This window comes from Cyanistes caeruleus, chromosome 1, assembly GCF_971803275.1.
Source record: "Cyanistes caeruleus chromosome 1, bCyaCae1.hap1.1, whole genome shotgun sequence".
Taxonomy (NCBI): Eukaryota; Metazoa; Chordata; class Aves; order Passeriformes; family Paridae; genus Cyanistes; species Cyanistes caeruleus.
Window position 1 is genome coordinate 130,908,319 of NC_141701.1, and position 27,146 is coordinate 130,935,464.

Below are 27,146 nucleotides of genomic sequence, written 5' to 3' on the forward strand. Positions count from 1 at the left end.
GATCTATTATTTTTATAAATTATTTGAACACAGTGATAGTGCTGAGGGCTTCTGTTCTTGTGCTACTAGCAATTAGTTAAGAAAAATACTTTTCCTGCTGAGGCAGTAAAGAAAGCCAACAAGCTTTCTAAAGCTTTCTAAATATGAGATAACAGGAACATGATTGTCTCCATTTTACTGAAGGTAAAAGAAAGCCTTTTAAAAATCAACCATTACCATGTTTTTAGGTAGCATCATGGTAGATCCAAAGATCTGAGTCTCCTACTCCTAATTACTAATGCGGTGCTTGAAGACAGATTCCATTTCCTATATATGTTTTATAGTTGTGTTTAAGATCCATGTAATCTTTTCCACAGAAGCTTCTTGAAATTACAGGCATTGAGTAAAATTCTTCAAAATCATGTTGCTTCCTCTAGGGGTCACATTTTTAAAAACAATTTCCTCCATTTCATTCCAGTGTCTATGAGGAATATTTGCCCTTGCCTCTGCACCAGGCTGATTGCTGCACACCCTGACGGGATTTCAGAGCTCCTTTCCAAAGCCAGGAGCATGCACAGGCAGGACACTTTTTATGGCTGTGGCCACACAGGTTTTCATGCCCTTCTCATTAGACTTGCACTGTCACAAGCACCCCTGTAACCAGATCCTGGTGGCACAGCTGATGCACTCCAGCTCCAAGAGAAGCACCAATGGACCTGCAGAGGCTTCAGAAGACAGATACAGAACAGCAGATCCAGTACTGGGAGAAGGAAGCTGGAATTAGAGTAGCCAAACCTGTATCCTCATTCAGATTTGCCCTTCAAAAGCAAGTTTTGGAGTGACTCCCATGTTGCCTCATCAGCAGCTTCATTGAGATTCTGTTAAAAATTTTCCTTTGCACAGTGTTGTAATCGGTTAAAAACCATCATCACATGATGTGTTGGCACAGTCACTTTACCTCAGCTAGATGGTTATGATTTCGGACAGTATCTCCCACAAGATGTTTCTTCTTCCATTTTTGTGCTACCCCCAAATCATGTTCAATTTCAACTTTTCAAAAAAGGGTTATTTTTAAATCTTAGCTTCATACTGTTATGACAAAGTCTACATATTCAATGAAGGATCTTAAAATCTCACTATACAGCCTTGTAGACCCTTTATTGCTAAGACCATTCTCGTTAAGATTCAGGAAGAGGCAGTGACTGGCCCCCTGGATCTATTAAATTTTTACAGTATGGGACAGCATTTCTAACCAGAGAGGGGAGTTATATTGGTAGCAGATCAGAAACCAAATTTACAGGGAGCATGCTGCAGTCAAATGCCTTCTCACACCAGTGAATTCCATTGTTTGCACAGTGCTTATTTTTATCTGCTGTCATTGAAGTTATTGCTAGAGACAACATAGGTTCAAAATGTCCCTTGCACTTCAGCAAAAATAAAGGTTTCCTGGGATTCCCTGAACTAGAAGTTATGCACTTCATTATTTTTCCAGGTATTAGTGCATTCTCAATCTGTCATCCCCAATTAGTCCTGCTGATATCACACTCTTGTAAAAGTCACACTTCTCATATCAAGCTTTCGAAGTAATCTTTGTAAATTCTGACTTTTAAAGACAGGGTATTTTTTATGTGTAACCCAGTTCTCATTTGGGAGTTCATTTTATTTTAATGGTCCTCACATTTCTCAAATAAGCTTCCTAATTTTCGCCCGTAATTAGTATATTATCCAATTAACAGATCACTCTGCTTAAAACTGTTGTTATGCAGGCTGCTGAAATGCAGAAAGATTGGGAGCCATTGCTGAAAGCTGCCTGATGAGAACAAAAATAGGGGGTAGTAAATAATATGGAGATTCAATCACACAGAAAGCATTAAACATTCACTGAGCAAATTGACCACTATTCCACCAGTACCTTATTTATCTTCAATTAAATAAAGTGAGAATTAATCATTTTTCCATTGTGTCTGAAAACGTATTTGGAGAGCCATAGCTGCTGCACCAGCTGCTCAGCTAGCAGGGTGGGAAGGTGAAATGGAGTTGCTAGGCATGGCCGGAGGCAGTGCTGACCTATACAGAGGGCTCTGCTCTCCCTCAAGTGTGCTGTACAGGGTCAGGTACATGCCATTTCCACCCAGGCTTATCAGGAAAGCATGAATCAAACCTCTCAGCATCCCTTCCCCTCCCTGGGCATGACACTACTCCCATAAACACCCCTGAGGAGCAATGGCTGCTGTGACTGCTGTGACCATCAGGGCACAGTGGCCCCTGGCCCCTGCACTGTGACCTTCTTCACAGCTGCTGCCAGCCCTGCCAGCTCAAGGGAAAGTTTGCCCTCCAATTCCAAGCCCTTCACAGTGTCTTTGCTTGTGGACACATGGTGCCCTTTATTTTTTTCCTGTTTGTTTTTCCTTTGCAATCTTTTCTGGATTTCAGTGCTAAACAGTGGTTGCTTTTAGTCACAAAATGCATTAGTGGCTCTGTACAGATCATAGTGGAAATGATTTTGTAGCAAATGACAGTCATGAGGGAGGCATAAGGAATTATTTTTGGGAAATAACTGTGGTAAGGGAGTCACTTGTGGTATTGCTCAAGTGTTTTTAGTACTCAGGAGCAGGCTATGTGAGGTAAAAGCTTTTTTTTGCATTGGATGCAACACTGTAAGGGACATAACAGCTACTGAATATATTAAGGTAGGTCATCTATCCTTCTCTCACAATGCACTAACTACTGTGTTATACATGTCAATTAATGCAATCCGTTCATGGGAAGACTGATCTCCTACACCACTGAAGTCTTTGAGAGGAACATGTGTAACATATAAGGTTACCTGCTATCTACTCCAGAGAGAAGATGAAGAAAGCCTTGGGCTGGGCAAGGGAAGGGGGCCTTGGGGCAGGGGGCTGAGCGAGGAATGCCACAGAGAAGCACTTTCCACTGTCCAACAGTTCTGCTGGTGAAACATTCCAAATGCAAGATCAGTATTGAATATACCACATACAGTGGGATTTCCCACTGCTGCTGTGTTCTTCAAACCCTAGAAGTACACACATCTGCTCCCCAGAGGTTTTAAAGGAAGGCTGAGATATGCAGTGGTGCTTGCACAAAGGAACTGACTTTCCAGGACACACAGGGCTTCAGAGCTCACTGTAAAGGCAGAGCCAAGAGCCACCCATGTTTTGAGTGAGGGTCACAGAGTGCTGGTGTATGAGCTCACAGAGAGATGGGGAGGGGGTATTTCCTGGCATGGGACCAGCCTTCAGGTAATTCTCTGCTGTGGTACTCAAGCCTGGCAGGGAGAACATTTTATCGAAGGGTACAGGTGTTGTTTCAAAGATAAATGGCTTTGAGAAGCAGGACTCTCCTTTGCAGTCAGCAGACATTTAGTGCTACTCTATAAGATGCTACATCTTTCCATGGGTTGCATTTTGAAGCAAAATGTAAAAACAGTTTCTTTCTGAAATGGGTACCTGTTTGGTATTCCCTAAGCGATTGTGAAGTCCTTTTCACAGGAGATATTGCTCAGAAAAGATTTATGAAATGTGGCAGGGCAACATCAAGGCCCTAGAACCATTAATTTAAAATGCCTTTCTCCTTCATCCTCCCGTGTAAATTGCTGAGCAATCATGATTTCTTCTTACCTTCTGCTCTCAGTGATACAGCTAGTGTCATGCCAGGATCACAGCTCCATGACATTAATTATACACAGCCAAGATACACTTTTTATTTTGTGCCCCAAATGGAAAATAGTGCAAAGGAGCACAGGAGACACTGGCTGTGCTTAGGGAATTTCATTTCAGCACTGTAACTTTTAAAAAAACCTATGGCTTGAGAGATCTTTCATTTTGAAAGTAGAAAAGGGGTCACAGCTACATTCAGAGCTGCTTACAGTGGAATGGCTTGATATATAGAATAATAATATCAGGCGAAAACTTCTTGGGCCTGCTTACTTTTGTGTAAGTGAAGGTAGATGACACGGCCAAGATAACAATGACCCTAACCTACCCCCCTTGGTGCAGTAAAATAGAACCATGTAACTCAGATATAACAGAGCCAGGACACCAGGTCAGAGAGTCTGTCTCTTCCTAAGGCAGGACTGTGGCATCCGGTATATCCTGCAGAGTGAACAACTTGCATCATTTTAACTACAAATTTATATTATCAGGTTTTACCTGTACAGCTGCAAAAATGATCACAATGCATTAGTCTAAATGAAATATGTTGTACAGAAAGAGACCTTTACAGGGCCAAATTCAGACACCCAGAGCAGGATGGATGTGGCGAGGAGAGCAGCTGACTACGCACTCAGGCACAGGATTATGTGTGCACTTTCTCTCTCCTGTAAGGATCTCCCCAGACCAAGGGCAGCACCTCCTGAGAAGTCTCCACTGGATCACCATGGGAGCAGTTTTCTGGATCTGCTGTGGTCCCTGAGACAGCTCTGCCTAGGATACAGCTTACAGGAGGTATTGGTACTCAGCCAAACGCCTTGAGGATGCTAGGTGGGGGGAAAGCCCTCAGCAGAGCTGAGAAAAACGAATTCCAGATGCCACAAGGCATCTGCACCTCATCTGCAGCCCCACAGGCTCACACAAAGGCCAGCACCAGTGAGATCCTGCTGCTCCCACATAGCCAACAGGAACTGGCAAAAAGGAAAACAGCAACCTGAGATGTTCCCAGAGTACAGGCTACAGCTTGGCAGATCCTCAAGCACAACCTTGTCTCTGATGGTGATTTTTCACATCAGAGCTGGGGAGCTACACAGAGCTGTGTATTGTTCTACAGCATCCTTCGCTTCGTGGGTGGTATAAATGGAAAATGAAATCTTTTTACTTCAGCAGCCATGACAATCTAGATAAGACCACACTACTTTCTTCCTGAGCTCCTTTTTCAGTTCTGCCAACAACTATCCCAGGCTACTCTGACAAATGAAGAGTGTTGCTGCAGACAGCACTGGATGCTTTCTAGATGAGGCTTTAAAAAATAAAAAGAGATTATGGACTTGTCAGCATTCTAAAAATCTATTTGGAGTGTTTTGAAGAAACATTAGTGACTTTTAATCACTTTTCATACGAATATTTTCCAATTTGTCTTTCATTATTTATGGATCTTCTTAAGCTTTTGCCTTCCTTTAACACTATGAGTTTAATGAAACTCTTTTGTGATTGATCTATGAAAGCAGGTTTAGCATGGTGTTTTATGAATCTGACATTTCCACACACATGAAATCCCAGGCACTGAAAATGCAGTGACTTATTGGCAATCTATATTGTATAAAGGAATAACAGGGGGGAATATAATGGCATAAGAAGGAATCACACACAACCAAGACCTGATCTGTTGAAATACCTACTGAAATTTCTTAAAACATGTAAGTGGCCCATTCTAATAGATCATCAGGACCAGACACAGATTTTGCTTATTTAGAGAGTTTTTCCTACCTTGCTGTTATATGTGCCCTGAAAGTTTGCTGCTAGAAGAAAAAATTATTTTTTGCTTTTTCCCAGAAAAAAAATTGAGATAATTTTCTTTAGAAATATTGGTTTGAGACTCCAGAAGTCACACCCACAGACTTTTGTCAAAGAGACAAAATTTTAGACAAGCAGGCTGCCTGCAGCTCTGGCTGTGACCAGCATCTCTGTGGCCCCAGAAGAGCCCAGGTGGGAGCTGAGGGGTGGGACACAAGGGCCATCAGCACAGGAGGAGAAGGTGAAATCCTGCAGGCCCTGGGCCTGGGACAAACTGAGAAATGTGACCTGACCCTGTTCTCAGGAGAGGCTGCAAATTCCAGGCACAATTCAGGCCTGGAGACAGCAACTGCTGTAGGGAAGGGCTGTAATTTATGGTAGAGGAAAGATTCAGCTGCACAGTAATCAACCTCACCTTTTTTTTATCTGTGCCTGTGTACTTTACTGCTCAATAGGAGATTCAAAACTCTTCAACTTTTCAAGAGTAACCATTATTCTCTGAAATAACACAACAACTAAATTTGATATATAATGAAAACAACAAATGCTACTATGGTGTTATGCCAGTTTAGCTATGTTAAGTTTTTTACTGCATCCTTTATTCCTAGATTACATTGAGGGGTTCTTTATTGGTGATTCATATTCTTTCATGTTATGATGCACATGATAAAATTGTCCATGTATAGGGAAAAAAAATAATAATCTGCACATGATCTATCTCACATACTGTATTAGACCCTGAGATGTTTAATGAACTGAAGGATGTAAAACCAGATAGCAAATTTCCCAGTTGCTCAACTAGCACTTGTTTTTTCTGATTTGTTTTTATTTTCCAAGCTCAAAGTAGCCACGATCAGCTCCCCTGCCTTGCTGTGTGTGCCTGGGCACCCCTAATGTAACAAGTCACAGACATTTAGACTGTCACTGATCACACTAGAGAATGGCATTTAGACTGCTTTGAAGAAAAAGCACTAGCTGTTCTTCAACTTTGAGTAGATCTATTCCTATAGAATATAAAACAGGAGCATAAAGTTGTAAACCAAACAGAAGAATCACTGACTACTGAAGAACAGCTGCCTTACAAAAATCCCCAGGCTGACTCTGCTGGGGATACTGTCTAGTCCATTGCATCCTGAAAACTTCAGAAAGAAAGATCAACTGGCAACTTTAGAGAGCTCATATGAGAGAATAAAGGAGAGCAGAACCAACAACTGCAAGGATTTTGTGGTATTTTGAGAACTCAGAATAAATTAATAGATTTGAGTGCAAAAGAAATAAAGAAATAACCACAGTAATTTGATATCTGCTCTCTTCACATAACTGTAGGCATAACAGTGTGATCATAGGAACCTATGCAGTCCCTACCTACAGCCCAACACTTGGAATTACATTTCTTTCTATTGGGAGCATATTTTCAGTTAAAAATCTAGCATTTCTCTGAGGAACCAGTACTTATCTTGCTTCTTTAAAAGTGCTAAAAATACTTATTTAAAGTTTGAATTTCAGAAGGCACAGCTTCCAGGTATTGGCTTACTTTGTGCAGCTTCCTAGATTAAAAAGTCTACTGTTATCCATTGAAAAGGTTAATCTACCTGTATTCTTATGTTTGTGTGGCAGAAAAGGAGAGTTTTATCTTCAGACCAAGATAATAGTGCTATTTAAAAAATATAGGTAGCATAGAAAAACAGAAAGATTTATTCAGAACATTTGTCCAAGATTCCCTTCATAAATAATTGGTAACATAGCACAAATGCTTTTCATGGACTGAGCATGATACTGTCATGAAAACCCTTCTTTTTTAATTTTTTTTTAATGTATTTTCTAAGAGACATAAAAAACACTCAATTTTTCCCTTGACAATGCAGAACAAAGAAAGACACTCTTAACCGTGGTAGGACTCATGGAAATTATCTCAACTCATCATCCTAAGATAAAACACAGCCTTATTGCAATTAAAAAGCATATTCTCATAAATAAACCTATTGCAATGCTATTAACTCACAGATTTCTTTAATAAAAATATGTGGAATTTTTATTAGTGCATAATGCTGACAATTTTTGCTTTTGTGTCAAGGTTCAGTATCAAATAGAAACTTCAAAAAAGGAGCCTGCAAATCACGGTCATTAGTGTATTAATCTTTCGCAGACAGGTTTTGCAAAAAGATAAATCTCATTAATGTGTTGAAGCAATAGGGAGCGGTGTTATGCATGCTGTCTCCAAAACATATTACTTACTGAAAAAAATGAGAAAATAACCACAAGTGCACAATACCTATTGCCATTTAAAAATATTCTATAGAGACTCACTGTTCCTTTTTTTGTACACCTGTTGAATTCTTTGTTGTATTATTTATCTCTTGCAAAATCTAACTTATTGCATTGGATTTTTAACCTCCTCTGTAATCAAATGCAAGGTTGTGATTGCTAATGTCTAAGTAAAGCAAATTCCTAAACCTGCTGTCTTTTTCAGGACACATGTCACTGTTTTCAAGCTCAGCCTTGGGGCAGTGGTGGCAGCTCTGGGACAGCAGATGCAAGCCGTGCATGTCCCCACAGCCCCCCATGCCCACAGGGCCAGTGCAGCTGAGGGCAGGGGGCTGCTTGGGTGGCTGAGGTCCCCAGGGCCAGCACACCACTCAGGAAGGCATGCCAGGCTTCTTCTGCCACTGCCTGTGAGTGAGAAAAGGGCCTCTTTCCCTGTGCCCTGGCCCCAGGAACACCACATGTTTTAGCAAGTTCTGTCTTCTCAATATTGCAAAGTCAGATGCAGCTCCCCATTTCTGAGATTTCTTACAGGTTTAGGATGGGAGCAACTTCAGCTGCAAGTCAGGGGAATCTACAAGGAAAGCATAATTTCAAGGCAGTGTTTTTTTCTTTGATCTTGCACATCCTCTCCTCAGACTCCGGGTAAAACAATTGAATTTGCTTTTTATCCTGTGGTGAGTTTGGGAGCTCTCCCAGGCTCATGCACTGATGGGGTTGCTCTCCAGTACACACCAGTAGCATCTGGCTCTGCACCATGTCACCAAAGCCCACCTGGCTAAGGGTTAGCAGCAGCACAGCACACTCTGGTGACAATACACTGCTGTCTCTGGAGCCACCTCCCAAACAGCTGCCAGGCAAGGGAGAAGAATTGTCTCTGTCTGCCACTGCAGCCTCCTCCTGCAACATCAATTTGTATTCACTTCTGTTATGCACTTAGGTTGTAATTAAACCTGCATCTCTAAATGGGTACATTTAACTATATGCTCTGATGTTTTTGGAGTTAATAAGCTGAAGCGATTTCGACAGCATATGCACTACACAGGCTCAGTTGTCAAGGGTGACCACAGTCCTCAAAAGACAAGAAAAAATAACAAGTAAGCCCCTCTTTTAGGTATATCTGCATCTATTCTTTCTTCCAGCTGAAACTAGAGGTCTGGTTCCATGCCGCATTTGACAGCATGAAGGGAGTGCTAGAGGACAGGCCACAAAATACTGCCATTGTTTTTAATCTGCTCATCATGTGTAGTAAATGTGAGCGAGATACAGCAACTGCTAGTAGTTAAAAATAAATAAGGTGCCTACCTGCTTACTCTGTGCTAGGAGCTCATTAACCACTGGTTGTTGCACTGAGTTTGATCTCTTAGCTTGAGCATGTCAAATTTAAATGGACTTGATTACAGAAGACATGGGAAATACCCATGACTGATGCCCTACTTCAAACTTCGGATTGGAAGAGAGCAAGTTTTTAATGAGAGGATTTTCCAGCTAAGAAGAATAGCTTCATGCTCAAACAAGGAACCAGAAGCAAAAACTTCTGGTTTGGTTTTGGGTTTTTTTGGTGCTTTAGTTTTTTTAATGAAGCTTGTGAAAATGCACCTATATGGCCTAAATAAATTAATTCAATAAACTCACTTTTCATTCTAGTAATCTAAATTACCTGTACTTCCTGTGTATCTAAGATAAAGCCATATACTCAGAGCTTCTAGATTACACAGAAAATGTCTTTGAGATTGCAGAGGGAAGTATTCCTATTTCTCCTTTGCTGTTTTTTCAAATTTCCCCCTAGACCAAAGTGGAATGTAGCCAGTAGCAGACACGCTGCTGTAGAGACAGATCCTTCTCAGCTCCCTTTGGATGACAGTAGCTCTGATTTGGGAGAACCCCTGATGACATGACCAGGAAGTGCTGAAAGATGTAGGCACTTCTATTACACACAGTACAGGTATTTTTCTGAGGGAAAAACATGCAGCAGCCCATGTAGGTTCAAATATTCTGCATCATTCTCAGTCTACTGGATCAGCAGTGGGGAAACTGTAGGGAAAAGCACTGGAAGAAAGCTATGTATGAGTAAAGTTATTGCAGAGAGCAGCCAGAAAGACTGTGACCTTCTGCTACAAAAATCAAATCTGGACAAGCACATCCATTCTCCTTTGACACCAGCCAGGTTTTTTCAGGAGGTGTGCTGTATCCTGAGACAGCAAAGGGGGACAAGCTGGAAAACTTCCACCAATGCCTTCCACCTGTGAGATTTCCACACTTGGCAGCTCCTGTTATTCCTACACAACCACCTCTTCTCAATGCAGTTGCCAAGTTCTCAGAACCATAACCTGGGGGACAGCCAGGCTGTTGAAGGAAAGCCACTCTGTGTAAGAAATTAACTATATCTTACATAAAAAGTAGTTTTAATGTGGTCCCATCTGACTTTTTGGGGTTATTTCTCAGATAGGTATTAAGATCTAACAAATTGTCATCATTTGCATTAATTGGTATTTATATCAGAGTTAAATGCAGATGGTAAGTGCCTGCAGGCTGGCTTCCTTATCTATATTTGCCATTCCACTATGGCTTTGTAAATCACCGCTGTCAAACAGTTGGAGAAACAAAGCATTGAAGAAGTGTCTTCTGAAGATGGTGTACTTACTTACCTGAAAGAGTTGATTTTTACAAGGACAAAAGAAATACATTTTTTAAAGCATCCTGCACAATTTCACCCAAGAAGAGTCAGAGAGAGGAGACTGTATTCAACAAAAGCAAAATCTGTATAGTGAATAAGCTGTATGCACTGTTGCAGATTCTGTTGACAATTTTCCTCACAGAACAGACCCCATTACCCCAGCTGGCACAAACTGGGAGCAGCAGCATTCCCCAAGGTAGCAGCATAAGGGAAGCTGGGTAACGCCGGGTGAGCCTCAAGTCTGAATCTGGAGCAATGCTCCAGACCCCGTGGGAAATTGTGGGTTTGCTGAAAGAACAAAATGTGAAATTCAGAAGCCTGGAGTAGGCAGAAAGACAGAGGAGATGATCAAAATAACAACTCCTCGTTGTCTTGTCACAGAGGGAGTCCTGTGCTGCATCTGCAGCTGAAGAGCAGCAACAGCCACACATTCCCACTGCACAAATCCCCAGCTTTTCACCCCTTTATCTCTTTCAAATATGTGATGATACTAAATATTTTCAGCCAGATGAAAGTTTACCTTTACTAGCAGAACAGATGTTATATGATCATCAATTTAAATTACTAGATACCTAAGGAAGAAATATAGTCATCCTCAGTATCTAGAAGCAGATGAGTTATTTACCATATTTCTAGGTGAAACATGTTACTGTCCTTCCCATCTCTTTATTACCTGTGCAAAAGTCCCTGATAAATTAGTTGTGGTACAATGGCAGAACATAAATATTTCAGATAGGAATTCTTAAAGGGAAAAACCTGTCTGTAAATTCCCCCATACATGGGAGCTACTTTCTAAAAAATCCTTGTTAAATCTCAGCACATAGTACAGGTCATATAGCTAGTTAGATGTAAATATTCCCAAGAGCCAGAACATTGCTGATGACCACCAAATGCTCCTCATGCTTTTAATCCCCTTTGCTACTCACAGGGGTGCTACCTCTGTGATCCTCACCTTCCTCAGTGATTTATTACCCTGGAATCTTCTGTCAGGTTTGATTCAAGGTCTGCAGTCCTCCAAAGCTTGGTTTGGTAATAAATTTATCATATTTTCGGAATGGTAAGTTATACAGCAAAAAGTTGTATTCTTAAGGGTTGGTTTGGGGCACATTTTTGTTAGAAATTAAAAAAAAAAAAATAAAAAAATAAAGACTTCTTTCAACAAGACTGAGACAGTATTTTGATTCTCCATTTTTATTTCTAAGCTCATTCTCACCTACTGTTTTGGAATTACTGTTATTAGAAGAGTGCCTGGCACCACTCACTGAGCTCAGAGCCTCATTTATTGCTATTAGCCCAGAGAAGGTGTATTGAAAAGTGTGGCATTCATCAAATGCAATTTTTCCATCTTAGTTCTTTATTCTTTCCCTACAAATGATCTGAGTAACTCTGATTTTTCCCACCATTTTCTCTGAATCATTAATTATTACATTTGATTTCCATTAATATGAGCATCTAATATTATTTGAAAGTCTGTATAGGTCTAGGGTGGACCATTTATTTTATATATCTCATATTTGCATGTTTTCCAAATATAGGTGTGCATAATTGTAGCTAATTAGTGTTTAGTGCCAGGTACCAGGGTTTCAGCTCTATAATATATATATATATATATATATATATATATATATATATATATATATATATGTGTGTGTGATATATATATATGTGTGTGTGTGTGTGTGTGTGTGTGTGTGTGTGTATGTTATATATATTTTCACTTTGCTGCAAGGACCTAGTTCTGCAAAGCATTTAAACTCCTGTCTTGGACCTTTGGTGCCTTCCTAGTTAAAGCCTAATTCTGTGTGGTTTTTCTCCAGATATGTTTTCTAGATGCTAAGGCAATGTGAATAATGCCAAATTGGGATGCTGAGAAACTGATAGCAAACATACTCTCTCTGAATGAAAATTTAATCTGAGCTCAGTAGAAACCCTCCTGAAAGAAGGTTTTCTCTGTTCCCACTGCCCCAAATCCCACTGCACCAACACTGCATTCAGAGCACTGTTTTCCCACTGTAGGAAGCATCCATCCATCAGGAAGTGGAATAGTGCACAAAAAACAACTTCCATTACTTATTCTAGTATCAAGTCAAGATTTAGATGACATTAACAATGACAACATGCTCTAAATTTTTGTGCTCTTGTGAGCATAGAGGGATGCAAGCAGTATCCTTGGAAAAACAAGCTTCACAAGAATGGGTTCTGCAGATCAGTGCAACTTATCCTCATTCACCCTAAGCTGATGGAAAGTTACATGTGTATTTCAGTCAAGCAGGTTTTTCATTAAAAGTATCAGAACAACACCACAAAAGTTTCAAATTGGAAATGCTTTCCTAAAGTATTGAAGAGGTGAAGTTTAGCTGCCTGGTGATTCCAGTGTAGCACAGCACAATGACTTCTGTGAGGACCACACACTGCACCTCCACAAGTTAGAGGCAGTGACACATGGGAAAAGATGAGCTGGCCAAGAATCCCACCTGCAGGTGAGACTACAGAGGGGATGCAGCTGAAAAACAGCTCAGTGTTTTTCAGGATAATAATTTCTAAACTGAGCAATCTCATGTGATAATTTAGAGTTTGAGGATTAAAAGGTTGATCATTGTATTTCTGTTACTAAATACTGATACAAAATATTTTCTTTGTTCTTCTTGGGTAGGTGAGATATACCATAAAGATTTTTAAATCAAAATAAGTTCTCCACTATGGACTGCATGAAAAGCGTGGAATGTAAAAAATGATACATTAAAAAAAAAACAACCTTACTAGGAGTGAAAAGAATAGTAAGAAATTTTGTCATTAAAATAATATTGCAATTTAACTATCGCAATAATATTGCAATTTAACTGGCAATTTGTTTCTTGAATTCCTTTTTTTTAAGACAGTAAAACACTATAATTGACTAAATTCAGGTTAATAAAATAATTGTTTGCTCATTCTTTACAGACAAGGTTTGATTGATGACCTGGGAGGCACCATTTGCCATTTGAATTTTCTGCCCAGGATTATATTGCCAATAGGTCCTTCTAGCAGGAGGCATAGCTTTTGTTTGTTTTCCCCCAAGCTGCTTAAAATGATAAACATATGGTGAAAACATATAACGATATTATGTCAACCCAAACTGGAATGTGAGTTTGCTACAGAATCTTCTCTAAAATAATCTAAACAATCTCTGTGACTTCAGTCTGACTTAATTGGCTTTTGGACTTGCCTTTCCCTTTTGGAAATGAGATCCAGTGAATAAAGAGATAATGTATGCCAAGTTCCCCATACAGACACTGACATGCTGCCAAATGCTGCCCAAAGCAAAGTAAGCTGTCTTCCATGGAAATGCACCCACACAAAATAGAATTATGTTTTTTCTACTCTCCCTGAAACTGCCATACAATCCTTCTGTTTAGTATGAGAAGACAGGAATAGCTTTGTAGCATAACCCATGTAATAAAGGAAACAACTTCTGTTTGGAGTTCTTCAAACTGTAGATGTGGTTTACAGAAGACAGCTGACTTTCATTAAAAAAAAAAAAAAAAGAAAAAGCAAGCAAGTTAAATCTGCCTGATGTAGTGGCTGGCCCAGGAGAGGGGAGCACAGACTCTACTGAATTACAAGCGTCACGGTTGATTTAGCAAGCCATTCTCTAGATTTGGGAAGCAAAGCAGTGGCTAGCACTGGCAGAGCTGCATTATCTACTGATGCCTCTGCTGTGCTCCATCAGAGCTGGAGACTCAGCACCATGCATGGCCACCAGTACCTCTGAAGAACAGTGACTTCCATATGAGCCCTATCTGTTTCCCCCAGTGTGGTAAATATCAGGATTTTCATTTTAGATTAACAACAGGCCATTAGGGCCTTGGGGTGAACAAACCCAACCTTAGCAGAAAAATAAACAAACCTTTAAAAACCAAGGAGAAACCAACTGGGAGCAGACAAATGCTATTGCTGCCTGGCTGACAAGTACTGAGAGAGGCCACAAAGCAAGACAGCCACTGAACATCACAGACATGGGACCAGGACCAACTGCAGCTCACAGACCTTGCTGAGGTCTCAGACTGCAAAGTACTGGGGGTTGAGTGTGGAACAGTGGAGCTTATGGTGAGCTGAAAGCTCTGTTCTGAGCTACTGCCATATAACCACACTTGATACAGACAGCTTCCTCCAAGGTGGTTCTAACTTGTCAAACAAGCCTTGTCCTAACAAGCCTCCACTCCAGCTGCTCCTGAAGTACTGCTCTGGACCCTCTCTCCAGAGAGAGGACAAGATTCTCCAGAGCGTGATGTGGGAGTGAGCAGACAATGTGTTTCCTCAAAAGGAGAAAAAAGGCACAGAAATCCCATGTTTTCTGTCCTCCAGTCAATCTACAAACGAGGGTGGAAAACAAAGGAAATTTTCTAAGATTTGGCTCTTCTTATAAACATTTTGCAAAACAAATTGCAGAGATTCTTTTGCTGTCTTTGCAAGTGGACTGCAAGGCCTTTACAGTTTTTCTGGGTTTTTTTTCATTATTCTTTCCTTCAGTTGTACCTGCACACAAAAGCATTAGCGGAAATGATGCTGGTTCTAGCAGAAGAAATGTTGCTGCTTAACCTCTGCCTGCCCTGTCTCCACGCAGAGAGGCATGCTGAAGAGACTGATAACTGAACTGCCTGCCTCTTGGCCTCCCCATCCTACAGCACCATGGAGACCAGGTGCATGGAGGTTACTGAACAGTAGGAAGGATATTTTTGTCATCTAACTTGAAGCATTTTGTCACCTTCCTCTTCACACAGAAATAGCAGCAGGTAGAAGAAGAGCATTTGTCAAAATGAGGGTAAAACTTGTTAAGGACTTGAGTGCCTTTTACATGGCAAATCTGATACCCTGTGACAGATATAAAACGTTACAGATTAGCATTTTAAATCTAGGAGTCACTTTCTACACAATTGAAAACTTAGCTACACCACACAGTATCTCACAAGCTCTCAGGCATTCTGTAGCAACTTGATTTGTTCAAAATGAGGTGCAGAAGAGGAACATTTGGCAGAAGGGGCCAGCAGTTATGGTTTGTTAACCTGCAAATTAGTTTCAAGTGTGAAAGAAAATCTTCAAGACATAACCTCTATTAATTTGGCAAGAATTTTTTGCACCATTTTCTTGAATGATAGTCTGACCAGTTTTATTTATTGTGCAGAGTTTAACCTAGTGGCCAGAGTTATTCTTTGATTATTTTATTGCCATGTTTTTCAAAGATGGTTTGGAATATACCAAAGATTACTGGAACAAACATTTCTGTGTTATAGTGCACAGATGTGAAGCAATACTCTTCAACCCCAGTTTCCTAGAATTAGGGTTCTGGCTCTTATGCACTTTTGCTTTACAGGGTTTCACAACCCCTATAATGAATGGGTTTGCAATGACTTGGAAAAGTCAAGCCAGTTTTGTTTCATTATCTTAATAGTTCCTTTTGAATCTAACCTTTGGTATAAGCTGTAAACATGCTGTCTCCCAGAAAATGTCTGAGACTTCTGAAGATGTTCAGGGTTAGCCTAAATCTACACCACTGTTTAGTGAAAACATTAAATGCATATTGATTTCCATAGTTATGGATAAACCAATACCAAGCACTTGTAAGGATCTCATCTTCATCGTTTATAGATTGTAACTCTGACTTTAACTCCATTATTGAAATGGAAAATAAAGCTTCTCCCAGAAATTTTAAGACTGGACATGCACAGCTCTGTTTCAAGCCAACAGATTAAGTGGCTGAATCAGAGACACAGAGAGCAGCGCAAGTGGCAGTGTGTGTAGTGCCTGAGGATGCAGGGTGAGCACCTAAAACTGTGGAAGAGTCTCTTGGGGAGCTCAGAGCACCGTGAGCCATAGGCAGGGCAGAGGCTTGGGGACCATCAGGCACCCTTTGGTTTGGGGTGCAAAGCCACCCCTTTGCTGAGTGCCAGGTTGCACCTGCCTTTCTGGAGTAAAGCTTACAAAGTTCAGCTTGAAAAGGCTGTTCTGATCGTGCCACATCCATCATATTTCCATGATGTATCAGTGGCTGTCAGTGATAGGGGTAGTGTGCTATGAAAAGCTCTGTTCCATGCATGGGACCTTGTCAGTGACAACTGTATCTTCCTCCTGATGATTTTTTCATTTAACCAGATTTCCACCAGCATCTACATCCTAAATTAACACTTGTTTCCCAAGACTGTTCATTACACCACACCATAGCTCCTATTGGCTAGGGCATTTTATTAGTGCAGCTGAAAATGATCTTCAAAATGAAAAATTACTCCTGATGAATTTTATAACTTCGTCATTTGATGCCAAACTTTCACACAGTAGAATAAGTCCCAAGAAGAAAAACAAAAGAAATCAACATGAAATGAGATGCTCAAGGTGTCCTTGCTCATTGCAGGGGGTTGTAACTTGATCACCTCTCAAGGTCCCTTCCAACCCAAACTACTCTATGATTCCATAATATGCTAATTGAAATAATTATCAACTTCCTCTTAGCTCATGCAAAGTTTTCCTATTAGAGCATAAAGATTATGGGGGACCAACACACAGTGTAATTACAGTACATAAAATGATTCAACATATTAAGGTAAAAGTGTTCTGGATTTGATATTATTTGGTTTGGGTTTATATTTCGGCTGGAAATACATTAAGTTTCTTAATGTTTCTGACACAATCATTTTAGGAAAATACTTTGTAAAAGAATCCTTGATGACACAAATTAAGGGCTATCCCATGAAAGTCACAAGTCGTGCTGCAAAGCCACACTGCAATTTATCTGAATGCATGTTTTTTATATGAAAGAGAAAAATTACTAGACTCTACATTCACAGTGAAGGAGAAAACCAAAAGCATCTCATCATAGGCTAACTGAGATAAATTGGAAGAACAAACAGCTTTCAAAACACAGGAGAAACTCAATTACTTCCTATTTTTTCTCCCTCAGTGCTGTTAGACTTTCTCTTCTAATCTATCCTGTGTTTTTTCTTGTTCGGAACATTTTTAAGCGGGTATCTGGCATACCTATAGATGGAAAATACTTAATTTGAGAAGTGAAAAATCCAGCCTTGATGCAATTGAACCTAGCAGTAGAAGTTGATATAATTCCCAGTGAAGAAAAATGGTGTACAACCCTGGGCTTATTTTGGTGCTTTGGGCTCCTCACCATTTCCAGCAGCACACACAGCCCAGCACAACCCATCTCTCCCCCTGTCCAGCGCTGACTTCTGCATGCAGACAGCAGTGTCAGATTTGCTGACAGAAATCATCCTCCAGCCTCTGTGTTGGCCAATGTAACATGAGGCTTTCTAAAATAAATAAGCTCTTCTACTATAATTTTATGTGTATTTTCACACATAAAATATCATTGCCCTCTTGACCTCTGTGGCATATCATAAATGAAAGTTTTGCCCTTTAAGGAACCTTTTACTGTTTTTCTTCTCTTCACTTTCTGTATTCCCTTGTCAGTTTAGCAAGGACTTGATTTACTTTCTTTTTTCTATTCAATATTTGTCTTTCTTCCCACTTCACAAGTGTCACAGCATCTGGAGTTCATTGTATTTGATCAAGTTAGATCACATATACATAGTGAAGTCCCTGAAACACACAGGCACTGCAAGATGAATTAAGGAGGTCACACAAGCTCTTAAAATCACATTTTATGAAACCAGCAGAAAAGCCAGTGGTAATAAAAGGCAGCCAAACCACAGATTCTGCAGAAAGTGACTGCAATGAGGCAGCAGGCTGACCACTGCTTATTGCCTGCCAGCTAAACAGAATGGGATGCAACTTATTATTTGCTGGCTTTTCTGCCAGTCTGATAAGATGCAATTCACATTTCAAGTGATGAGGCTGTGATCTCCTTCAACTGTAACATTTCCATTGCAATCACTGGATCTGTCCCTCTGCCTCGCTCCAAACACTCATGTGCTAATGGGAAAATGTTGAGGGCCAATTCCCATATGAGCATCTAGAAACTTGCTACTGATGTTGAGAATAGCACTGCTTCCAGCAAATTACCAGACCCTTTCCCTAACCCAGGAAAAAATTGAGGAGTGTTATCCCATCTCTGACTTGTTCTACTTAATGCCAGAAAGTAAAACCTTTTTCCTTTTTCTGAGTTAAGAGAACAGGGAACCAGCAAGTGCCCCAGCTTACAAATGTGTCAAAACCAAACCCACATTTCTGGCAGAAAGTGCTGCCCTGGGGGCGGAGGTTGCTTCCCACAGTGACTACAGCACCTGCTATGTCTGGAGTATGTGAACAGTAAATATGAACATTTCCTGAGATTTAGTTCAAACTCCAAACATCACAAAGTAAACACAATTCACTTTGTGCACTTTGTGCAAGAAAGAAGGATATAGGGTTTATACAGATGTTAAAGAGCATTGTTAAGAGCAATTTGTCCGTGGTACAATTATTGTGCAGCAGCTGGAAAGAGAGGGGCTGTCCATTTATATGCACATGGATTTGTGCTTGTGTTAGTGGGGCAAGTGCAGAAAGATGGACTTGCCTCTCCTCAGCCCTTAGCACAAAGACAAAGACAAAGGTTTGCAAGTCCAAAAGCTGCAAGTCCTCAGAGTGCCAGGGGACCTTAGAGGATGCAGGACTTATGGGGCTGGAGAGTCTTGCTTCCATGTCTCTACACCACCACAGCTTTTCTACAGGACATGGAGGGGGGGCAGGCAGACAGATTACTGTACTGTGCTCACCCTTAATGGGAAGTTTACCCCATATTCAGAGATCAAACTATATACCAAAATTCCATACACTCAGAAACAGTTGACAAAATATAACTGTTCTCCCAAGACACAAATCAGAACTCCCAAATGTAACAAAATAAGCCAAGATGGAATTCACAGCTACTAATGGAGAATGCAATCCTTCTCACAAAACTCAACTCAGAGAGGAAATTTAGCTCTTAGGAATAGGAGCTATTTATCATTTGTTTGCAGTTCCCCAGCTGATCAACTCCCAGCTGTACACCAACTAAACATCAGGGGATTAACTCAGTTTTGATATGGAGTAATCAGTCTGTTTGGTCTTTGAGCTGCCTCTCACATGCCTCTCATATAATCACAGTTCCTTAGAAACACATGGTATTATTTCCCTATTGCACCAACAAACTCTAAAAATGGTGGTTAAACCAAAAATTGGATGGGCTCTGAAAAAAATTCTCTGGAATAACAAAAAATATTATATTTGATAATGAACTGGATAACTATTACCGTATTAGATACCACGAGGATCTCTAGCATCACTAGTCATAGGTATACTAGTTAATGATACCTTAATGTGCTGCTCACAACACAAAGAAATTTCTTAGGCTGAATTGCCATAGACTGAAATAGTCAACATTGCTATGGGCTACTTGTATGATGAAGAATTAGCCTAGCCATGGGAAAATGTCCTGGTTTCCTGGTGTTCATCTGCTTTCACTGAGATACTGGCTGGCTTTACAGAACGTCAAATGCTTCATCCAGAGTTGTGTTTGATACACATTTCCTGGTGTGATAAGGTAATATATTCTAAATTATTTAGAGGGATTGCAAACACACAGCTTCAGTTCTCTGCCATTTACAGGTGACACCAACTTGCACAGGATGAAAATATCCGCTACATATCAGCAGTCAGTGCAGGTTTACAAAACTTCTGGCCATTGTATGTAGATAACTGTGGTTGTACATTCAGCCACATAGAGACCCCAACCAGGCACCTTATGGCTCCATCCTCTGCTATCATGACAAACACTTCAATTTTGCTCCTGACACAGCATAGTAAAACCACAGCCATCTCAGTCACAGCCTCCAATGCTAGTGAAAAAGAAAACAAAATAGCCACAGAGGCCAAAGGAGAACAATCCCATTTGGATTTATTCCATTTGTAAGTACTAGCTGTTGCAGCAGGGAGGTATTAGGAATTTCTTCAGAAAAATAGCTGCTAAAATGTCTCTTGCTTCCCATTCTGGATTTGTACTTGTAAATAAAGGCTTGGGTCTTATTTGTTTGTTTGCTTTTCTTGCATGGGCTCCTACTCTGTCATGCACTGACAGTGTTGCTCAAAAAGTTAATTAAATGTTTAATATATATTACAGCTTCCTTCCATTAGTATTCATTTGTAAAATCCTGGGTCAACTCACCCATTAAGTTCAGATACGTATAATTTGTTCTTAATGTATGCTCATTATTTGCTATGAAAATATGAAAGAGAATTCTACACAAGCCTTTTCTTCAATACAATTTCATGCATAGCCAAATAGGCAGAACAAATAGCACAGGTTCTATTTTTGAATCTTTGCATCATGAGGGTTAGGGTTCCAGGCACACACATTGCTACAATGAAATCTGAAAACCTGAACATCAGCAGATCACTCAAAAGCACACATTTAATTGTGAGCTGTCAAATGTGTGCCAAGCGTTGGTTCAAAAATAATTCCTGAGGCAAGATGACTGGCGTCTTTGTACTTACTTCCAACCCAGTAATATTTTGTTGAACAATGATAAATGCTTTATTAAATATGTTAATTAATATGTTGCTATAAACTTACAGGCAGTTATTTAAAGATTAAAATAATTTAGTAATTATAATAATTAAAAAATTTAAAGGATATGCAATAACTATTTTGAGAACCAGACAGAAACATTATTCCAGGGAAGAAAAGTATTTCTTCTCACCTATCTTATGCTCTATCTGAATTCAATAATTTCCTAGCAGTGAACATTGGCTAACAGTCCTTTGCCAAGAATAAATCAATGAATCTCCTTAATTAACTAGTAATGCCCATGGTAAGTTAAGGCTTCTACATCTGCATATTTTAGACAGTGACAGCCAAAGATTAATGTTCTTGCCCTTACCAGCAGCCTCATTCAGAAAAAGAGCAAGATGCATGCTAAACTGAATTTTTCCATCTCCTCATTCACTTCATTACCACTAGGCAGTCAAGGCAGTCCTGCCATAATTTTTCAGACTAAAATCGCAGAGTTCATGAGACTTCTGCTTTTATAGAACAAACATCAACCACGTACTATGAATGATGGACCCAGAAGCAGTACTCTTCCTATATGATTCCCAGGTTTCCATTCTTGCCAAGCAAGTTCAGGACAATCAATGCACAAAGCTTGGTGTGATTTTAGTTATTACTTTGGACAGCAAAGATACAAGAATGTAGAGTACAAAGCTTTTTTTTTTTTTTTTTGCTTTTTTTTTTTTTTTTCAAAAGAGAAGGGGGTGTTGTTTTTTAATTTTAGATAAGAACTATTTTATGGTTTGAATATATCAACCCTTCCCTTTGCACCTGTCTGAAGTGTTAATTTAAAAATTAGCACTTTGGTAGGTACAGAAATAACAAGTCTCAAACTGTCAGTTAAAAGGATCATAAAAAACCCTTAGAAAGCAGACAGCTACAAATACCTATTGGAATCTCTTTTTATCTATAAGTTTCCACTAAGCTCAGTGGTCACATGGGTACCACAATTACAGTCTCGAATTTTAAATCCCTTCTTGTCTGGAAGACAACAGACACTGAAATAGGCCTCTCCAGTTGAATTTCCCAACCAGAAGAAAACCCAAACAGCTATTCTAGCAGTGGTTTCTTAACTTTTGTGAATCCTTTACTCACATTTTTTGTTTGGTTAGTTATTTTTTTTACCCCTGAATGCATAAAAATTCACTAGGTACGAATGATTAATTCAGAATGAAAGGGCATATTTCAATTTAAGCAATAAGGAGGTACCACATGCACTAATGTCTTCTTAAAGGGTGATGCTCCTGGATTTTTATCTAAGGTGCAGTCTAGACGAGGGGCCATGAGATGAATGAATGCCCAGCAGCTCTCCCAAAAATACTTCAGGCTGAGGTGGCTGAACTGTGACATATTCATGTGTTGACAAGGTTACTGGGAGATCATGGCCTGTTTCAAGCTACACCTAACACAGCACACAGGGTGAGATGTGGAAGGGTGTTTGTGAGAGAAACCCAAGCAGGCTGGAGGGGAGCAGGATGTTGCATGGTCTCTTGTCTCTGCACTGTAAAAATCTCGCTTCCTACTGCAGGAGCTTTTTTCCAGCTGCTTTGTTTGCTCTGTGATTACATGTGTGAGCAACCAGAATTTATGAGTCCACACAGGTCAAGTGAAAGGCTAAAATTTTTCATTCCAAGAAAATGACAGGAGAGGGAGTCAAGTGAAAGTTCATGTCAAAGGCTGTGAGAAGTTAAATACAGATGAGTCAATAGCTCACATGTGGACATATCCCAACAACAAAATGCTTCTACACTGTAAGATCCTCACTAAATTTTTCAGTTCTCTGACTGAAACATTTTAGACCCATTAGTGTGATTCCTCTAATAGTGCAGACAGGCTTTTTATGCAGGGATGCCTCTGGAGATCCAATAACTGGAGGAATATTCCTCTCTATCAGGAGAACTGTCAGAGGAAATTACTCTAATACATGTGCACAGAGCTCCTCCAGAAGAGGAAGGCTGTTCCCTTATGGGGAGATGAATGGAACCTCAAGGATGTTGTAGGCTTTGGTTATTCCCTTTTGCTTCTTGCTTGAAGCACTTTTAGATCATGTTAGGAGATTTTAAGCACTAGAAGTAAATGAGAGCTTCCATTTACTTTTCTGGTAATTTAATGTTTGGCAAACTGGAAAATATACAGATTAATAGATCTGCCAGACTCAGAAACATCTGGTTTAGCAAATTAATGAGCCTGCATGAAAAAGAGGAAAAACTGCAATGCCATGACAAGTTTTCCTTCCCTAACAGGTTATATATGCATTATTTGAGTATCCTGTCTTTCCTCTCCAGTGAGGGTTTAGGAGCTCAGCAATGCAAGCAAGAGGTTTTCTATTGACATCAGTGATTTCTGTGGTCTTTGAATAGATGCTAGGGATTCTATCCTGCTCTAGTGTGCTGCTTGTGGAACTTTCCATTGATTTCAATGACAGTTCAGTTATTCTACAGCTAAAAAAGGGGTTAAAGAATATATGGAAAGCAGAAATTCTCTGAGAGAAGGTGTGATGCCTACCTCTGGATGAATAAATTGTCCTGATGCTGGCCCAAGCAGATCAAAACAGCTTTAGAAAATTCTGTTTCTTTTGAAGTTCAGACAGAAACAGTCCACCAATGCCATTTACATTTCCAGTTTGCAACACATGCCTGGAAAAGGGGAGACCAAGATCCAGAAAGGCTGTAATTGTTTTCCTGTTGAAGTTTCACAGGTGTATCAACAGAGGCTAGTTACAGAGGTGACTGGAGGACACTGGAAAATAACATAAGCATTGTGAAGAACTGCAGACCTGTTGTGTCCCTTACACAAATGCACTTTCCTCATGCTGCTGGGATGCCTGTCTCCATCCCACCTCTGGATCAGAAGCTCCTCAGTCTCACACATTTTCAGGGCAGCTGCATCTCAGTCTGTGGCCGGCTCTGCCAGGCATGCAGGGCAGCAGCTGCTGGTTGCACTGAGGCAGGAGCTCCAAGGGGTGCCCATCCCAGATGTGTGTTCCCACCACAGCCCTGCTCTAGGGGTGTCTCTGCCATCACTTAATCCACTGCTACAGAGTTATGAGCACAGAGAATAAGGGCAGAAAGTCTGAGGCTGGATCAAAGCCAGGACGTTCCTGTTCCAAGCCCCAGAGTGACTGCTGCAGGCATCCCTGGGAAGGCTGGGTCTGTCACTGCAGGGAAGGTGCAAGAGGAGCATTACACAGACTCAGACTGGCAGAGGGGGACAATTTGCAACCTGTTGTAATCCTCTAAAACACTTAAGAAGATGCTTTTTTGTATGATATAGACTTTTTTTTTTGCCTCACAGACGGTACATCTCTCCACCTATTCTTCGGAATTGTTGGCATGTTTAAATATTTATTATAAACTAATATGACATTTCAATGAGATAAACACAGCATTTTCCTCATTTAACAGGCAAGAAAACAGTTACTCAAGTGCCTCCCAGAGCCAGTAAAGGTTTAAGGTCTGGAAAAGAGATCCTCTTCTCCTGCTCAAAAGCTTGCAGGTGGTGCAGGGTCAGCAGTTTGCCTCTCTGGGAGCAGGAGCAAGTCTGGTCTGCTCACATCCCACCACCTCCAGTTAAATCACCAAACCACCAGGAATATTGGAAAGATTACTCTGCTTATCATCAGTGACCAAAAATTGCTTTTAGAAACAGAAAATATCTTTAGTGACCTCATAGAAAAAAAAATAAATAAATCTGATGGGTGGGTTAAGCCTGCACTGTGCTGAAATAGCCTAAGGCAGTGTCTGCACTTTATCAGCTTCCAATGACTCAGTATGTTTATTTTTTTTATCTGTTTGTTTTATAGTAGCTGAGGTATTTGTTTGTAACAGCAGCATTTTTATATCAAAATGTTAATTTCCATACATAGGATCTGAGCTTTAAATTACATAAACACAAAGAAGGGAGAAAGCATCCTGAGAAAGACAAACACAAGGGATACAAGGAGGTCAACAGATTGAAATTGTACAACTGTACAATGTCCAAGGTGCCCAGTCAAGCAAAGCCCCACACAGGCAAGAGACTACAGGGGCTAGGTGAAGGCATGATATCCACATTTTATGATCCTAATGGAAATTAAGCCGAGCTGCATTTTAGAGATATAAAGGGAGATGCAACAACATAATTTAAAACTCAAGAAAAATAAACTTTATTGGGTCACATAAATATCAACACAGATTGATTGCAGGGGAACTAGAATATTAACAAGCCAAGCAAGTTCTCTGTCTGCTTTAAACAGACATAACTGCAGGTCAGCATGCAAATTCCTTCTATTATTTATACAGTCCCAGACAGTTATAGGATATTGCATACTGCATAGAATATTAGCAAAGTCATGGTCATGCAGAAAAAATGAAGAAAAAATACCCTCTAGATTTTAACTCTGGTTGAAACATTGAGAGTAAACCTGAGAAGTGACAACAGAGCATTATGAGTTCAACACAGTGTGACCACAAATGCTCCAGCTGCCCACCCAAGTTAGTTTGTGTTCAGAGACTTTACACCAGCTAATTTCCCCACTAAGGAACCCAGGGAGGAGTGAATGATGGAATGATGACTCCAAGATTTGGGCTATGCAGTGGGAGAATGGGAAACTGAAAAATAGCAACTAAAACCTCCAAAAAATGAACAGAACTGTAAGGCCTTTGTTGGGATTTTTTTCTTCAGCTATTGGTTATTTCTGGTAGTGGACAATTTTCAAAAAACTGTGTGTAGAAAAAAAGAAATTGTAGCAACATTCCTAGAAAGTTCAAAGAGCTTAGAAGAATTAGAACATTAGAAGCAATTTCATGTGAGACTGTGCATCGGACTTGGACTGAATCAATGAATGCATAACAATCCCATCTGTTTTTTTCTTGTCTCTTATGAAGATAGCTCTGTATATCTTAATAGTCTGAGACTTTCCAGTGACTAAAAGTCATTAATAAAGGAAGAATAGCATAGACTTCTTTGTGTTTATCAAAGCTACTACCAGCATCTCCATTCTGGCAGGTGAGAAAATGCTGAAAGATAAATAATTAAATTACTCCATTAATTTATGTATTATATACTGGAGGTGGCATTATAATGGATTTCACATTTCCCACCAGGATACAGTCTCTGCAGTTTACATTGCAAGTACACATTTTTTCCTTGCAGTCATAATTTATCTCACAACTTCTGCCTTCTGACTAATGGGGACAGAATTCTTATTCCCTTCCCTGCTGTCACCACTCAGGCTTGGAAGGACTGGAACTGCTCTGTTATCCTCACTGCCCAAATAATCCAGCTGTTTACCCAGACCTCCTGCTCTTATGGTACACGTGGGAAAGGCCCTTACATGAGACTCAAAGTGTTGAAACCCTGCTCAGTTTGTGCAGCGCTGCTGTAGCTCAGGCTAGATCATGGTAAATTTGAAGCGAACCAAAAGCAAATTCCACAGAAGCCTGACAACAAGGGGGAAAACCCTCCTATCCCTTCTAAATTATTCAGGAAATAAATTTCAAAACAATTTCCCTTCTTTTCATGAAACTCTGAGATCTTTTTTTGCATCTGTTTACTAAAAGTGACCTACAAAGCTGGACAATGTGTTCATAGGATGATATCACCATCATTCCTTTCTAGTATAGTGCTGAAGCCCAGCAACCCTTCTGGACCAGACACCTCTTGGACAGTGACCAATGATGGAAAGGGAATGAGGGAAACCCCCTCATTTGCTATGTTACCAACTCATAAGTATCCCTCAGTGCTGAGACCTTGATGCCAATTAAAACACAGTGTGTTGAAAGTCTTATTTCTGTTATTTTTCCAGTAGCAAAGAAAACCTGAGAATGAAAAAGTTAAAAAAGGTGTTTCATGAAGACAAAACCCTCACCTCAAAAATATAAATTTTGTTTTGTTTATTGAAAGTGGGGCAAAACAAAGGTGGTGGAAGAACAGAAAAACTTTAAAGATAATGCTTATTCCAATGGAAAAAAAACCTAGAGGGAAAAAATAAAAATATATATATATATTTTATATCAACAGAATATTTTCCAGAATAAACTTACAGATCTAATTAGGAAGGCTCTGCTGCCCTTGACGCTGGGAAGGGCAGTCAATAACTTGCTGGTAGAGAGCTCCTGAAGTCACAAGGGCAGCAATAACAGCAACAACATTAGGGTCCCAAAAAGCAGTAGTAGCCAGCATTCATTGATTTTGGGAACAATAAGGCTCATTGATTTTACTGCTTGACACAAGTAAAAGCAAAAGAAAAATCCTCTTCAAGGAAGATATGTCATGT

General features: G+C 40.1%; 1 protein-coding gene across 2 annotated transcripts in view; it reads right to left on the bottom strand.

Annotated features, from left to right (window-relative positions):
• Positions 1–27,146, bottom strand: part of ZNF804B (zinc finger protein 804B) — a 231,580-nt gene that overhangs the window by 113,579 nt on the left and 90,855 nt on the right. The gene's annotated exons all lie outside the window — the stretch shown is intronic.